This window comes from Anser anser, assembly GCF_964211835.1.
Source record: "Anser anser genome assembly, chromosome: W".
Lineage (NCBI taxonomy): Eukaryota > Metazoa > Chordata > Aves > Anseriformes > Anatidae > Anser > Anser anser.
In genome coordinates this window covers 1,013,943-1,029,494 of record NC_139731.1, presented here as the reverse complement: position 1 = coordinate 1,029,494, position 15,552 = coordinate 1,013,943, and the positions used below count along the sequence as shown (strand labels likewise).

General features: G+C 38.9%; 1 pseudogene across 1 annotated transcript in view; it reads right to left on the bottom strand.

Moving 5' to 3' along the window:
- LOC310888607 (ADAMTS-like protein 1) overlaps positions 1-15,552 on the bottom strand; it is a 106,006-nt pseudogene that overhangs the window by 69,966 nt on the left and 20,488 nt on the right. Inside the window, exon 5 of the transcript XR_014589229.1 lies at positions 4,913-5,123. The product of XR_014589229.1 is annotated as an ADAMTS-like protein 1 (transcript). The remainder of the gene's footprint in view (positions 1-4,912; positions 5,124-15,552) is intronic.

Below are 15,552 nucleotides of genomic sequence, written 5' to 3'. Positions count from 1 at the left end.
TGAATTATTTTTAAATTTTTTTTTTTTTTTTTGGAAGCTTGGTGTCTCTGCCCTGTTTCTGAGATCTTTTTGTGGTGGCTGATAGGTGGCTCCCAATTCTTCTGCGTAGTCCAGACAGTTCAATTCCATTTCTCTCTTCACCTAGTAAAGGAGAAGGGTGATGTTGTGTTATGCTGAAATTACCAGGAATTGCTTATAGTTTGCAACAAGGAATTATGTCTGAGAAGTAGTAAACCACATGACGAAATATTAAAATATATACTAAGGCAGTTAAAAAGAAAATTATTTATAAAATCTTGGAGACATGAAAGGCCCTTCTCTCTTAGAGAGAGATATGCATAAATTTTAATGTGAGCCTCATTTTTTAGGATATACATTTTTCTTGAAAGATAGAATGGAAGTGCAGACTTGAACACTAAAGAAAGATGTATTTATGTTCTGTTTGGTTTGCTCTCTAATGAGTAAAAATAGTTTTTGTCCCAATTAGAATGTTATGAAGCTCAAAAGCTTCCAAAAAATTAAGCAAGTAAAACAATACTTTAGTTTTCAGCAAAAGAAAACATTTATCAGCCTTTCATTTGAGAACAATTCATTCCTGAGGAGAGAGTAAATCAAGAAAAATATGATTAAAAGTATTATTTCAAGATTGCCTAAGGACTGCAGTCATATACCAGAGCCAAAATGAGTTAGGCACTGTATAAACACAACAAAAGCATGTTCCCGCTGTCAGTCAAACAAATCCCAGGAAGTCTCTCATCATGACCAGATAAAAGAGTAAGACAAAACAGATCTTTTCTTGCTTCTTGCCCTTCAGTCACTCACACAGATTTGTTTTATGAAAAATAACTCGCTACTCAGTGTCAAATGCTATCGACAAATGCCAGAGAAAGCCAAACACAGTAACAAGATTCCTCCTTGTCCGCAGGAACACTTTTCTAGTATACTGTATTACTGCACCAGAGCTGTGCCTGCACCTGTCCTTCACCCCTGGAACCATTTCACTGGTCTGGGATCTCTGCTGACTTTTCTCCAGTGGAACCTTCCAGCTCCCACATTATTCGAAGAAAGGGGTAGACCAATGGCAGCAAAGTTCACTTGGATTTACAGACAATATGAAGCAATAATTCTGAGAGGAATTATTTTTACACACATTTAGACACATCTTATTTAGACACATCCCATCTGAATAATGTGCTTGCTGTCTCTGTGTTCAGAAAGGTCTCACAACTCTGTTACAACACAGAACTGTGCTTGTGTCACAGGCAGGAGAGATGTGCCATAGTTTCACCTCACCCACCCATGCATGCAAAGTGTTTGCACTGTGTCTCCTGACATTCCTGCCTCCCACAGCTCCTGAGCAGAGCCAGTTCCTATATCCCCCAGCACCCCTTTAGAGGGGATCTAGGGCTTTGTGAGAGTACTGACTTAAAGAGATGCATCTCCCCACATTGCTACCTAATTATGCCTGGCTCAAAAATTAGCTTAAGGAAACATAGGGCAAGACTGATACTAAAGAAGACAATCCATACACCTAATTCTGCCATTTACTCATTCCTGTTTTTTTGTTTTGTTTTGTTTTGTTTTGTTGTTGTTATTGTCTTTTTTTTTTCCTTTTTTTTCTTTTTTTTTTTTTTTTCTGCTTTTCACATATACTGGCATAAGTATTTGAGCACTTGCACAGTGAGCCAGAGTGCAAAATTAATCTAGGCTAAACCTAATTACACTTCAGGCTGGCTTTAACCAGGATGATTGTGTGACTGCACAGCACCTCTGGAGATTCAAGGGAATGGGTGCTACAAATAAGGGCAAGAAAGAGCTCCCCACAGCAGCTATTGACTCCTCTGGTAGAAGTGCTGGCAAATGCCGTCCTAAACTGCTGGTGGTACTGTGGCCTTGGCTTCTTCTACTGCAGTCATCATTTTGATCTCTTCTGCTCATACAAAAATATGCAAACAATAATTAACAGAAAGGATTGATGGTCCCCACTGAAAGCAGAGAGGGAAAGCCAACCATCTCTCTGCCTCAGCACATGCTTATGAGCATCCACGCACATGCATATACTGCACAGGATTCAGGCAAAAACACCAATTTCATTGTTTGGGAGTCAGGGAGGCTGGTCCTTTCTCAAACTTGTGGAAAGAAGTTTCCACTTGTGGAAAGAAGTAAGTATCACTTACTCAGTAATAAAACAAAGAAGGACAAAGATTTATTAATGGATGTCTCCTATTTGAGGTCTGCAGAGTCGATATTTATAGTGGCTTGTAAAAATGAAAGCTTATATCCATATTCCTCCAGAAACACTATTGAAAACACGATGAACATCCTAATGGATTTAGCTAAGGAATAGAACTGTTTAAAAATAAATAGCCTTGAATCTGCAAAGAGTTATTTAAAAAAATTGCTTGGAGTGTTACAACACTGATAATTATCCTGTGTTTATCTGCCAGGAACACTGGGTCTTTTAAAGGCATTTAATTCAGAGAATCCTCCCTTAACAAGCATAAAGAGCCTTAGAAAAGAAAATGCTGTGCATTGCAATTTTGTTTGTTTGTTTCTTTGCTTAAAATTATTTTGAGAGAGTGCTTGGAAAAGCATGATGAACTTCATAGATTAAATCAAAGAAATGGCTTCAAATGGTGCCACGTGGGGTGCAGATGTTTCCCTCCACTGCCTGCGAAGCTTTACAGGCACCTTCCTGCATGGCCCTCTGTCTCTCCACAGGTGGGAACACCTCTCAGGGTCTCAGGGTGATGTGGAGACCTCTGTAAGGTCTGTAGGTTTGTCTTCCAAGAAGCCTCCTGCAGGATTTGGGCTGCTGGGTACTCCCTCCTGAAACAATGTGCAGCCATGCTGGCTACCCCCTGACTTGGCAGCCCTGCTGTGCGGCTGGGGCTCGCCTCCAGATGAAGTCTCAGCTACCAACATCCCATCCAGATGGTCTCTTCCCTTGCACATCCCAGGAGTCAACCAGTGGTAATAATGACAAAGTGCAATGCACTGGCCTGTTGATGCAGGTTTTCACATAGAGGCCATCCACAGGAAACCTGTGTGAGACAGAACTGCCAGGCCTGGCTTTGCTACAGGGTGGACCTCTTATGTACACAGGTTGGTGGTGCAAAGAAGGAAGACAGACATCTTTAAAAAATGAGAGGATGGAAATTAATTTTAGTGGATTAATTTATTTTTTCTTGCACTATACTGTTCTCAACAGAGGCAGATGACTACATGTAGAGAAGTGCATTGTTTATGTCATTTTCTCCTGGTAAAAGGGAGTCACAAGAACTATTCAGTGGCCACATAATGAGGAGCTGAATATACAGCTGTCCTTCCTGCAAAGTGTAGAGGACCTTAGTTAATCCACAGCAGTGAAATGCAGCACACATCCTCTGTCTCCACCTAGTCCAGAGAAGACAGCAGTTAACACAAGAGGTGCAACCTGGACAGTCTTATTTAATTCCTGATTCCTGTTAAAGCCTTTACACTTAATTGAGTGCCATCCTCCCTAAGATCTGTTTCATCTTTCAACAAGATTGAGAGCCTCTGTGCAGATATAAAAAATGCCTAAAACATTACTTTAGACAGGCAAAAATGTGTGTGATTACACTATTGAGGAAGACATTGAGTATCATATAATGAATGTCTCTTCTGGCTGTTCAAATAAAGTTGCAGAAAATTGCTTTCTGTAAGGACTATGGCCAATTATAGGCTTTTTAACTAGCACAGGCACATCTTATAGCATATGCTAACTTTATTATATTACGTGTTAGTAAAAAGCTATTTACCAATATAGCATTCATGTGTGGATACAGCCTAGCAACACTGAAAAGTACAACTAAGCAAATATGTGTATGTGAATATCAGTAGACAAATTAATGTTAAAGCATGAAATATAACTCAATTGTTTTAAACAAAGGACTAATGCCATAGGCTAGTTATCTAGTTTTGACAGAACATCAGGCTGGCATAAATTTTGGTTACTGGGAAGGCTGCCCAAATCCAGAGGTCTCCCATGAAGTATGGCTTCACAGATTTAACAGCTTCATTAGGTAAGTACATTAACATCTCCTTGGCTGTTAAGTCAAAGGCAGATTTTATAGATGGAGACTGGGAGTAATATGTAAGCACAGTGCCAACTGCTCATGGCTTTTTGATAACATGGAATGAATCCTTACACCCAGCAGAACTGAAGGTTTAAATAGACATTTTGCTTGCACCTCCACTGTACAGTGAATTTTCCCATTCCTCTCAACAGCCCAACAGTATAATTTCTTCCTTCTGCAGTATCATATCCAACATAAACACCTTTAAGTCTTTTGAATTGTGTATTTTCATTTGCAACCAGATGGCAGCAAATAAACTTATTTCAGGTAGCCTACCAAAGACAGAAAGCCTTGTACAGATCCATTGAGTAGACTGAAATTTTCAATATTAGTGTAAAAAGGCATGCATTTCGTGAAGTACCTCACACTTATTTGTGACTTTGAAGGATGAGGAGTGTTTCTTGCCCTAAACTAAATTCTTATTTGAGAATGGAAGGAATACCCATCATGCTCCAGAGATCCTCTCCTCCCTGATTGTTGTAGCTTTGTGTTCCTAGAAACCTAGAAATTCACTACTAACTGGAATCCACTGACTCCAGCTGACGATCACATTACAGATCTTTTTGTTTGGAACCTATGGTCAGCCATTAAAAGTTTTCAGTAATCTTGCATTAGAAATAGCAATGGCCATTATTTGCCTCTGAAAATCCTGATTCATTTTCATTAAGGAGCAAAAAGCCACACTTTTTCATTTTTTAATAGCTCATTAGAATGATTAATGAATCCTCTTAATAGGCTAACTCAAAACAATCTACTGATCATGCATGACTATTTTAATAATCATAAAATGAGATTAACTCACACATTCTTACCTCTTGCCATTCTGTAGGATACCAGGAGGGTGGGCAGTCAAAGCGATTACAGGCTTGCACGAGGGATGGCTTAGGTTTATGGCACAATTCATCTGCCAAGATCACGGTCTCGTTAGTTTCTCTTGATAATAGGTGAGAACAGACGACATCTCGTGTCTGCAATCCAACCCCACAGGTAAGACTGCAGGTGCTCCATTTCCCAATCTCCCATCTGTGAAGGGGTCAGGAGAGAAAACCTTAAGCACAATATGAAGTAGCCTTAATCCTTCTCTTTTCAAAATGACGGAGTGAAGAAGCAGTAAATGAAAGGGATTTCTCCTTTTCTGACCAAAGTGACCCTTCTTGTAGCTGAAGGATGAGGTTAAGAAGAGTATTAACTGTTCGTCTGCATTTTTGGTTTTTGTTAGAAGCTCTTGGGCTTCAGGTCTCTTGGACTCCTGCAATATCATAAGAACAAGTTTTGTGTTCTACATTAAAAGTTTTTGATGGGCAGGAGCCTAGATAATGTATTTCAAGACTGAATGGACTTCATTAGCTGGTTCTTTTCTGTCTTTAACCAAAAGAAAAAAAGCTAGTAACAATATTCATCAGAGGAATACATCGATGAATTCCTGAGTAGGAATTTCTTCCAGAAAATCCGGGGGAGTTTCTGGGGTTCCTGGCAGGCTTTTTCTTGTTGTTGAGTAGGGTGTGCTATGGCCTTGAAAGATGTAACAGGAGAGCAGAAAGACCCTCTTTACTGTCTGGGTAAACAACTACTACTGACCCAACCTTTCTCTGTGCTAGCTGTGTAAATTCTGAATCAACAGGATTTTTCATGGCTCATTTTCAGTGTTTATCACATGAAAACCAGATTTCTGGTGTTTGTCAGTACCGAAAACACCCTCTAATTCTGTCAGCGATACACAGAAAATTGCTTAAAATGTCAAGTCTCACTCTTGTACTCTACTAGAAGGCAATTCAGAGATATACAGAAACACATATACAAAGAAGTCTTGTATTCAGAGTGAGAATATAAGAGAATAGTCTTCCCATCCACTTCAGACAAAACACTAGACTGACATGAGCATACTCCTACATCCAAAACGAAAGTACAAAAGCCAGATACTGACACTTTTTCTAATCCTGAAGAATAGCTTTCTTGCCTGCATGATGTTACTGAAACTGATTGTCAGGGGAGTAAATTAAACATTCAGGACAAGGAAAGCTCAGACAACCTGCCCTTGTAGAAAGCAAAGCCAGGCAGAAACTAAAAGGAGTGATGATGATGAAAGACACCCTCTGGCTCCAACAGGACCGAGGGAGACAATGAAGGAAAGTTATGAAACATGTCAGCAACAAGAAGCAGAATTTATGAAGGAGCTATGGGGAAAAACTCTGATAGTTTAGGATTAGCAGTCAATGGAAACGGCTCAGCATGTTTAAAATGCACCATGTTAGTAAACATTTTATGGAAAAAAAACCATCATCCTACTCTCACAGAACTATTCTAACTTCTCTTTTTATTTTATAAAGTTGTGCTGTGTATTTGTTCCCTCTCTCTCAATAATATCCATAAACAAATTTAAAAGATTGTAGGTAAGAAATATATTTTCCTCAGTAGATAATAATGCAAAGGCCAAAAACGCCACTCTGCTCCCCTTCTGTGCCCCATCTGCTGATTACTTTGATTTTATAGTAGGACAGGATTTGCCCTGAGCATCACTGTATGCAATATTAATGACACTCTAGTTTGCTTTTAGACAACAGCCTTGGTAGTGAAATCTACCTCCTCTTCCCTAAATGCCACAGCTCTATTCTGCATTTTGCCATTAACAACCAGAAAAATGTGTTTAACCCTTTCTAAAAATCAATACACCCTGCATAGTGAGGAAGAAGTTGTTATGGCCACTTTCCAGTCTGTAATACACTGAAGGCCACTTAAGTCTGATACTGGGAGCTATTTAGCAGTGGAATAGGAGTGACATCTGGCAGCCAGCTAAACTAATCTGGAGTATGTTCTCCATATGAATGATCTTGGGGGATAGGTCTTCCCAGATTTTCCCATAAAATTGTCAGTCAGAATTAATGTGGATATCAGCTACCTTTCAGTTTTTGGCACGATCTAAACTGAGATGTTTGAGTAGGTGCTGAAAAGAAGGCATTTTCTTATTTCAGAATCTATTTTCATACATGGTTAGTTGCTAAAGTTGCTTTTATTCAAGTGATGGTAATAGCTGTTGCCTCCAGCAACTCATTGTTTGTTATTGGTATAAGAGCACAATGTTTCTGTTGGCAGTTCACATCTCAGTGGCCAGCAGGCCACATAAACTCTTTGGAGATCTTGGCTTCTGCAGAAGAGGGTGACTGTTTCTTCTTCCAGAAAGAAATGTTGCATTTCAATAAAGAGAAAGGATTTTTTTTCCTAATGTTTGAATTTTCTGTTGCAGGTTGCATCTGTTGCCCTACCCATAATATAATTTTATTCACAATTCCTTCCAGCTGCTCTAAATAGGAGAGTTCTCAGAGGTGCTCAGGAAATATGAGGTCAAATTCTCTCTTACCCTTGTGTTTTCATTGACTTTTTGGGCTTTCATAGATACAAAGCAAAGAATGTAGAATAGAGTAGGGATATGCAAAGTAGAGTAGGGATATGCAAGTAACCAAAATCACAGATGATATAGATGATTGGCAGAATTTCACAGTCCTACACAAATAGAGAGAGATCAGTGATAACCTTATTGAATAGAATCACAGGACTGTAGGATTATTTTATAATAGCTAAAGGTGATTGCACCACTTTGTAAAATAGGTAGGAGAGTACTACTACAAGTAGTTTATAACCTATCTTTCTTCTGTTGGAGATAGTAATTCTTTTTATTTTTAATTTTTTTTAGTATTGTCTTGCTGCAGTAATACAGTTTTATCCTTACTGTAGAGTGTTATGAAATGTGAGCTCAAATAATCCGTTTCTTATTTCATATGGTCTTTATTTGCACATTCCTCTGTCTTTTTATTTATTTATTTATATTTTTGATGATTTGGCCACACCGAACTGACTTTTCCAATTAGTATGACTTGCAAAAAATAATAAAAAAATAAATTTAAAGGAGAAGAATGGCATGATATCCTGCATGCAACTGATAATGCCAGAATTAAAATTCAAGTAGGATAATCTTACACTTAAAAAGGTAAATTAGGTAGTTACAGGATCAAGCTAAGGAAAGCTCACACAATTGGGTTTGGCATCTTTGTACGCTGACTGTGGTTGTTGTTATGGGGTAGACTTTAGGAAAAATTTGCATTCTTGCTAGTTTATAGTCCAGCTGAAGTCATTGGTTTGGTACTTCCTGTAGTGCTTACCAAAGCCCATTGAAGAGATTGCATGGGTTTGTTCTGGAATATTCTTTTGATCCCTCCTTCTTTCTCCACCACTAGTGCCCAAACCTATATGAATATGTAGCAACAGAGAAGCAGTAGCTTTTTAGCCTTTTTCACAGCAGAACTTTGGCATATCTGTTCCCCCAAGCCCCTGGCTTGTCCTAGCTCTAGGTCTATGATTTCATCACTTTTCTGTTTCCATCTCCTAAATGCCTAAATAGCAGTTATGTATTTAAGCACAACCTAGTCTTTAAAATATTTCAATTGTTGTATTTCATTAAAAAAACAAACAACGGCGTTCAAAAGGTAAAAGGAAAGTGTAGTGAGCAGAGGATGGTCTTAAAACTCAGATTATTTCAGGTATCATCACAAATTCAAAACACTAAACTGATCATAGAAACTTGGCACTTTCCAGATGAACCATCTCCTGCTTCTTGCAGACTGTTGCGATGCCTCAGTATTTTTTAATTTTTATTTTTTATTTTTACTTTTTAGAATTGGTGATTTGGACACATACATTTGTCTGAATGAACTAGTGAACCTGATTTGATTGCTCAAAGCAGTGGTTTTCCTTTATTTATTAATTTTTATACACAATGTTATGCGTGTGGTCTAAAACTCAACAGAAGACCGTGAAAAGCCAGACCAACCTGAGCACTAAATTTCTTGCACCTCCAGTAACTATAAAATAACAAAAGTGAATTAATAATGGTCATATTTTAGGAAAAGATAATACCCAGCTAGGAAATATCAGTCAGTTCATATTATGAATTATAATTATAATCTGTAATATGTTATTAAATAGTGATTTTATCAATAACTATTGTAATTTTTATAGGTCAAGGAGTAACTAATTTTCTGGAACATACTTATTGAGTGAGTCAGGCTTCTCTGGGCAGTGCTTATGCATGTGCTTAATTTCAGGTAAACATGCACTTTCCACAATTCATCATGCTCAGTATCTTTTAAAACGTGAGCATTTGCAGATCCTTTAAATTAAAGAAAGAGAACAATTGCAAAGCTCCAAATTGCCAAAAAAGGGGCCAATGATCTGAAAATCTATATTTATATCACAACACAATTACTCTTTGCCATTACTGTAAAAATATTAGAGGTGCTTTTAAAAAATAGCTAATAATGCCATTTTCTTATAAAGAACATTCTTTCAACATACTTAACAGAAATCTTGCCTGCAAATGATAAATTCAACTTTAACACGCTATACTTCAAGGAGTTTCAAGTTTTGTGAGGGCTCACATATTCAATAGAACATAGCCTGGACACTTGAACCCAATGTCAAGCTGTTTAAAGGGAAAACAAAAAAGCCCCTAACACTTAACATGAGCGTGAGCTTCTAAATAGTTCTATCCAACTAATTTTATTTATAAATGAACTTTCCCTCTTTCTTGTGACAAGACAAAAAGTAGCAATGCTATATCGTGGCTAAGCATTTCGGGTGAAGAACCGAGGGACTGCGTGAACAGAACCCTTCTCCTGGCTCTTCACCGGACTCCAGAGGTGACTGAGACCAGCACTGCTGAGACACAGGCTAGCCTGTGAGTTTGTGAATAGCCCCTTTGAGTACAATGAGAACACTCAAGTGCTGGGCTTCATGCTCTTCTCCCACATTTCCCAACTTCAGATTTGCAAAGGCGTAACAATACTTTCTTTTCTCTTGGGTTTCATCCATGCTGTCTGCTTAGTCTGTAGTTTTGCAGCAGGGATGATCTCTTTCTCTGTCTTTATCTACTGCCTAGCACAATGGGACTCCCAGCTAGACAGGAGCCTCTAGGCATTAGTGTGTTGCAAATAACAACAGGGACAATAATGTACTGTTGCCTCAGTTTTGAAACTTCCTTCTCTTTTCTACAGAAACTGGACCCCACATAATAATTCTGCTAGCTAGCTAGACCAGAAAATGACACCAGTTATTAACCAGCTACTCATGGCAGGAGAGGCTGCTAGAATCAGAGCAGCTGCCCCTGTGGAGCCATTACCTTTCAGAACAAAACACTCTTGCACCCCCATAGTCAGCCTGGAAAAAGTAAACGATGTAGGCAGAACTTAAAAAAAAAAAATATAAGCTTGAACCAAAGCATCCCTGTGGAGAGAATGGCTTTGGATCAGTCCCTGTATGCATGGTATATATGGTAAAAACAAAGCATACTAAGCTGTTAGGTGTTATAAGTGAAGGACATTTTCTAGAGATACACAATGTTCGTCCTGACAGAATCCCTTTAAGCACTGCCAAGAAAATTGAATACTGCACAGGAGAAGTAAATACCCTTCTACACAAAGACCTCACAAACTAGTTCTAAAAAAATGAAATTGTTGTCATTTTTATGCGGTTAAACCATATGAAAGTGATACAAAAGAACTCTTCTTTTTTTTTTTTTTTTTTCTTTCTAAAATAAACATTCATCAGTGTGGAGAGAAGTTTGCCTGGAAGCATCTTACTTAACATCTGACACCTGCCTGCATAGAAACATTACTCAGTGCACAAGGGAGTGGTGGCAGCTGTGTATATGCACATGCAATGGACTAAATCACATACTACATTAATATTGGCTGCCTCCTGTCCTCAGCCTGTGCATCCTGCATGGGATGCTGCATAGTGAGAAGAAGTCTAATGGGAGCACATACTTCTCCCTTTCTTTTCTGTTACTGATCTGGAGCTGTGTTTGTGGCACATCTTCCTATTTTATTAGTGAGAAAAGCTTTCATGAGAATTCTTTAGCAGATTTTTCTTGGGTTGAGTAAGTATCTTCAGTGTCAGGTCTTAAATACCATTCAGAATGTGATCTTCAACTTTGGGCAGCAGAGAGAATTAGTGTTAATCCTGGATGGGAAGCATTGTTTCCTGTGAGGCTACAGGACTAAGATGAGGACTCCAAGGTGAGTTCCTGGCTTTATAATCGAACTAGTTTCAAAGAAAGGGGCATAAAAAGTAATGATTTAAATACAACTAATTTTCCATTCAGCTGTTAAATTATTCACTGTAAAATCAGACTCCTTTGAAGTGAAGTGTGAGAGCTAAGAATGGATGGTAAAACATTGAGTCGTGTCTCTAGGAAGTAATCTCCCTACTTCCATAACTCAGTCTGTGTTAGAGATTAGAGATAACATTAGAAATACACGAAAAGTATGCATATATCTCAGAGGAAAAGTGAGATGTAACTAATATTTGAAAAAGTTGATACTTTATTAAGAAATAAAACTTAAAAGGTAAAGTTATTTGTAATTAAGAGTAGCAACAGAGAAATAAGTCATACTTAGTTGTTGTCCAGTGCTAGTCCGACAAAATTTTACAGCCTAATTTTCAGTATTTCTAATGTGACAAGGGAGCAGAACTGCTCTGTGCAACAGGCAGGGTAAGATTCAGGGGGCTGCTGTGCACAAGGAAGAGTAAGGATCTTTTCTTCAAAAAACATCTTCCTTGCAAGTGAAGGTAATCCATTAAAAGAGAAGCCTATGCAGCCAACACATGCATGCAGATCAAAGGCTCAGTGAGAGTGTTCTGGGAGATGACAGAAGTGGCCTGCATTCACTCTCTAGGCTTATTGGTATCAGTGAATATTGCAGTTCATTATAGCTGAAAGTGGCAGAGAGCCAATATTTATATAACAGAGCCAAATGGAGGAAAATACAGGAGGAACTCAGAGGTCAAAGAAGAACAGAGGGTAAATGGAATATGCAACAACTCTACAAATGGCAATTTTGGTTGCTGGAGTAACTTTCTGACATACTTCAAGCAATATATGGTTCCTTACAGCAAATAACTCTTGCTGCTCCTTGAACTGAAGGCAGAGTTCATCAACCATTAGATCAGGTCAGAAAAGAGGGTTTGTGTTTTTATGCCAACATTTTGAACAGTCAGAGGTTGTCCAGTGGGTCTTTTGAGGGACTACAGCAGATGCAGAATGCATATGGGGCAACATGAATGGCAACTTCAGGTAAGTGAATCTGTTTGGCAGAGAACTGTTTTGAGAGATTAGCAGGCATACTGAATACAGAAATGTATCTCACAGAAGAATTTTACATTGTGTGATAATTGAGACACTGAGATAAATGGTAGCAATGGCTGTGTTTGATATAGGTGCACAGACCAGATTAGGCATGATAAACAAATGAGTTGTTTTTTGGCTCAAGTTTAGACTTGGGCTAATGCTCAAAGCATCAACTTCTTACGAGGATGTTGTTCAGTGCTTCATGTGTAATACACTGAAACTAAGTCTTCTGTAACCCCTTTCAAAGATGAATATAGTAAACAGTTGTGAAGCAGAGTATGTAGTGTAAAGGTGGAAATCTAGTTAAGAGGTAATACAGGAAGGTTTGAGGAATAAGACAGAAAGTGCACAAATTGTACTTGTAATGGCAGATGGCAGGCCATGAATGAGGACTGCAGGGTGGAACACGTATTTTGGAAACTACAGTGGAGCAGGATAATATCCCTTGCCCTAAACCTACACCAAAGTAATGCAAAAACACAAGAACCACTAATTTGTCAAATATATTGTGCCTACCAGTTTATGAAGTCCTCTCGCACACTTCTCTGAAGAAGTAGAGGGAGAGTTTAAGTTCAAACCCCGCTACCCAGACCAGAGCTGCTTTATGTCCAAAGCTCCCTGTCTCTGTTCACACTGGTGCACTCCATGCTTGGCTCTGTCTTGTAAGCCAACACCTTTTCATAGGCCTAAGTTTATGCCATATGGAAAATGTTAAAAAACAGCTGTTCTTGAAGAAGAAATCAACAAGCTTGCAGATACCAGAAGACAAAGAAAGAAAAAGCTCAGCAGGTGAGAAGGATGGGCAATGAACTGATCATTTGTAATCTGTACAATATCTAAAATGAAGCATTTTAGAAATGAGATTGTTGGAAATACATGTAAATGGCTTGGAAAGAATATACAAGAAACCTGACTTGCCTATCTGTAAGATCAACATTCATGAACATGTGGTTTTGTTCCACTGAGCAATAGGACTCTCCTCAAGTCCAAAGATTCCTTTCCTGAAATGATCAGTCCAGGAAAGAAGAGAAGGAGATGTCATCACTAGACTGAATGGACAAAGAAAGCAGATTCATGAATGAGGCAGTGTTCAGACAACAGTGAGTGGGCTTAAGTAATTCTCTAACAAGTCCAAGTTTTGTGAGCAGTACTGCCACAGAAACAGCAGATAACATGAGCTTCTTGCTGACCTGGCTGGCAGTATTACAGGGATAATATTTTTGTTAGGATGAACTGTTCTTGAACTATTCTAGCAGTGCAAAAGGTACAAACAGGCTGTCTTTCAAAATCAGGCATGCATCTCTCTCTCTCTCTCTCTCAGCAGGAGAAGAGGAGAATGTATGTATATACTTATGGTACTGTGGCTGTGTTGTGGTTTAACCCGGCTGGCAGCTAAACACCACACAGCCGTTCGCTCACCCTCCCCCCTCCCTCTCTGGGATGGGGGAGAGAAACGGGAAAGTGAAGCCTGTGAGTTGAGATAAAGACAGTTTATTAAGACAGGAATATAATAATAACAATAATAATAATAGTGATAATGATAATAGTATTACTAATAATAATGTGTAAGAAACAAGTGATACACAATGCAATTGCTCACCACCTGCTGACCGATGCCCAGCCTATCCCCAAGCAGCCGGCGCCCCCACCCCGGCCAGCCACCCCTATATATTGTTTAGCATGACATCAGATGGTATGGAATACCCCTTTGGACAGTTTGGGTCAGCTGTCCTGGGTCTGTCCCCTCCCAGCTCCTGCTGCACCCCTAGCCTGCTCGCTGGCAGGACAGAGCGAGAAGCTGAAAAGTCCTTGGCCTGGTGTAAACACTGCTCTGCAACAATTAAAACATCAGCATGTTATCAGCGCTCTTCTCATCCTAATCCAAAACATAGCACCCTACCAGCTACTAGGAGGAAAAATTAACTCTGTCCTAACTGGAACCAGGACAGGCTGAACTTGAGAGATTCCCAATGCCTGCTTATGTTTGAATGTTTTTTCTTTGCAGTTCTTTTTGCAACACCCAATTTTTGCAACAGTCAGGCAATGCAAGAATCTTGTTCCAAGGGCACATCCAGACCCAATATTGTTTCTTTAACTTCCCCTTTGAGACCCTGATGCTTGTACTGATAATCTATTTAGTAACTTACTCATTTTTCTGCAATAAAAAAATGGAGTTCCTCATGCAGAGTGAGAATGTTCTAAACTCATTTGACAACGAAATGAAACAGACATAATTAAGTTTTTAGATTCATGGGAGAATCTACCAAGATTTGAGTCTAACCCAAAAATACATGAAAGGAAAGGTTATGGTTATATTTAAAATGATGGTGTCAGAGAGGTTACTACGTATAAAATCAAATTTCTAATAAAACACTTTGTATCTCGACTCAAATAGCTGTAACAGTACTGATCTGTGGGCACAATGCAGGGTCTATAGAATGGCAGTTTAATACACTTCTCCCCTAACTTTCTCTGAATGAGAAACTGTTTCTTAGATCTTGGAGAAAATCTTAGCTTTAGACAGTACAGTCCGCTTCCTTGTGGGAAGAGGAATAAACTTGTCTGACATATAAGAACAACTTTGTTTAGATCAGGAGCTGTGACAGTGTGACTACTATAAATGGTTGTAGCAGGTTGTAGTGGGGTGGGGGTCTGTACATTCTCTTATGCAACAAGTGATAGAACAAGAGGAAATAGCCTCAAGTTGCACCAGGGGAGGTTTAAGTTGGGTATTAGGAAAAATTTCTTCTCTGAAAGGGTTGTGCGGCGTTGGAACAGGCTGCCCAGTGAAGTAGTTGACTCACCATCCCTGGAGGTCTTCAGAAGATTTGTAGATGTAGAGCTTAAGGACATGGTCTCATGGTAGACTTGGCAGTGCTAGGTTAATGGTTGGACTTAATGATCTTAGATGTCTTTTCCAACCTAAATGATTCCATGATTCTATGATTCTCATTAAATTAAAAACAAAAACGAATCCTCTGTCCAATATAGTTAAAACAATACAAATCTGTGGATAAGCTGGGTAGTAATTAAATACATTGTCATTCACCTCTCTATAAGTGCTTCAAATTGTTCCCAGGGCTGTGAATGAGTAAGCTCTACAAACAGTTGGTGACATTGTGAAATAAGTCAGCTTAGCTACATTTCTAATGAGTAATTGCACACCACAAACTCCTCTGTCAGTGAGATTTTGAATGCTTAACAATGTTAGCAGAGAGACTAGGAAGTTATCAGGAATGGATCACTTAATTGAAGATGGAAATTTTAATGGTC